The sequence below is a fragment of the Octopus bimaculoides genome, chromosome 26 (genome assembly GCF_001194135.2).
Source record: "Octopus bimaculoides isolate UCB-OBI-ISO-001 chromosome 26, ASM119413v2, whole genome shotgun sequence".
Taxonomy (NCBI): Eukaryota; Metazoa; Mollusca; class Cephalopoda; order Octopoda; family Octopodidae; genus Octopus; species Octopus bimaculoides.
In genome coordinates, this window is record NC_069006.1 from 687,386 (window position 1) to 690,209 (window position 2,824).

Genomic DNA, 2,824 nt, shown 5'->3' on the forward strand with positions numbered 1-2,824 from the left:
TTTGGGGTTTGAATAATTCACCCTTGGAAACATGGGTGTTTTGCTCAACATCCTTAAACAAACCTTATTCAGGGACCTTTTGAGCAGGATGGGCTACTCGACCTGAAGAAAATTCTAACTGGGCCCCACCTGAAAGGTCATGCCCTGTTTATCTTGATACGAGATCAGCATGTCGCGCACATATGGTTGTGATGCACGTGCCTGGTGTACCCTTATCAGACGGGTAGTCATGATGGGTAGAATGGGCTTCGTAAAACTCCAGTGTCACATTGATGGCATGCACTGCTCTCTCACTCAATAATTATAATAATAATAACGATGATGATGCTTCAAATTTCAGAACAAGGCCACAAAGAGTCGATCCCTAGTATTTGATGAGTACTTTTTTTTTAATTCTTCCCCCACAACTTCCCAAAAGAAGAAAAGCAAAAATAAACCATGGCTGGATTTGAACTTAAAATACAGAGTTGGAGGTAATGTTAAAAATACCAAAGTGTGTTGTCTCTTGTTCTATCAATTCTGTCTGTCATTCTACTAATTACCAATCTTGTCTTTCATTCTACTGATTCTGACCAACATTTTAGTGATTCCAATTGTCATCCTGGCCATTGCTTCATGAATCTTGGCTGTCATTGCACCAATTTCAGCAGTCATCTTGACGAACTACCTATCACTTGTCCAATCCCAACAGGCACTTTACCATCATTTTACTGATCCCAACAGTCATTTGACCAATCCCGACTGTCAATTCATGGATCTGTCATCACTTCACCAATTCTGTTCTTCTGTCCCCTGATTTTGACAACTGACTAACACAATGAACTACTACTACTAATATTTTCTTAGACACATGACTACACATTAAGGAGGGGAGTGGTAGGGTATAATTGGTTTTACTTGGTCCCCAGTACATGACTGGTACATTATGTGATCGACTCTTAGTCCCAGGATAATGGAGGCATGAAATTAACCCCAGAGAATTTGAAATGAACTTAAAAAAAGTTTTTAAATTACCATAATCCTTTCTACAATTGGCACAAGGCCTGATATTTGTGGGGAGGGGACTAGGCAATTACATCAACCCCCACCCAGTGCTCAACTGGTACTTGTTTTTTTAATCCTGAAAGGATGAAAGGTAAAGTTGACCTCAGTGGAATTTGAACTCAAACTGTGAAGACAGATGAAACACCACGAAGCATTTTGTCTGACATACAAATGATTCTGCCCGCTTGCCATCTTACAAAAAAAAAAAAAAAAAAAAAAAAAAAAAAAAGGTTTCAAATTTTGGCACAAGGCCGGTAATTTCAGGGGAGCAGGGCTGGTCAGTTACATCAACCCCAATGCATGACTGGTATACTTATTTCATTGTCCCTGTAAGGATGAAAAGCAAAGTCAGCCTCTGCAGAATTTAAACTCAGAACGTGAAGACAGACAAAACGCTACTAAGCATTTTGCCCGGCATGCAAACAATTCTGAATAATAATAATAATAAAAAAAATAATTAAAAAAAAAAAATAATAATAATAATATGGTTTCAAATTTTGGCACAAGACCAGCAATTTCAGAGGATAGGGTAAGTTGATTATATCAACCACGGTACTTGACTGGTACTTTGATAACAACAATAATAATGATAATAATAATAATAATAATAATAATAATGATAATAATAATGATAAATAATAATGATGATGATGATAATGATGATGATAATGATAATAGTAATGATGATAATAATAATAATGATAGTAACACCAGCAAGTTTAGGCAGTGATGATATTCATGCATTTCCTAAGGTCATTATTGAATACTCAACCCCTGGCAGGAGAGATGATGGTCGAGAGGAAGGTTGCTACCCTCCTGGGGTAAAATTGCTGAGAGTAGCGAGTTTGGCTCGGTTTGAATGGGCCTACCTTCTCAAGCATGCACCCAGTAGGCCCGGAGAACACAGCTGGTAGAGAAGAGGGGGAGGGAAGAGGAGGGGCACTTTCCGTAGGTAGTAAAAGTCATTTGGGAATCTTTTGGAGGTGGAAGGGGTGGGTGAGTCCCATGAATGACACTTCTGCTCCCTCCCCCCCCTCGTTTGGAACATACCATTCTCTACTTTTAGTTTCTGCATTCATTTACACATTCTTGATTCAGTTACCATTTCTCATCACCATTGTTTGTTTGTGTTGTTTGTTTTTCGTAACATATGCAGGTAATATCCCATTGTTTGCAGCTCTTGTGACAAATATAAAGAACAGATTATTATTATTGTTATTGTTATTATTATTGTTATAATTATTATTATTAAAATAAATCATTTTTTTAATATTTTGTGTGTTCGTGTGTGTGTGTGTGTGTTTGAATAAGGAATTTTATGGAGCACCAGAAATATTTACAAATAACACATCACCATCGTCGTCATGATGAACATTTGTCATCATCATCATCATCATCATCACCACCACAAACATTGTCAACAAATGTAGCGCTCACCACTGCCACCACCACCATTAGAAGTATTGAATAAGGTCATGGGCCCTATTCCCCCCACAACCATTTTCCTTTGGTTGGTTAATGCGATAAAACTGTTCCAACCCCACAAAAAAAAAAAACATTAAAAAAAAAACCTTGATAAATTCAATATGGTTTTCTTTAACTGGTTTGGTCCTAACCTGAAGACATCTTGAATAAGCAGCTGAATGACCTCTGACTCAAGGTCAAACACCTCATCTCATCAAAGGTCACACTAAAATTTCAAACCTTACCAAAAGCTTTACAGCTTTTATCTTTTCATTTCTTTTTCGTTTCAGACAAACATATACATACATACATATAT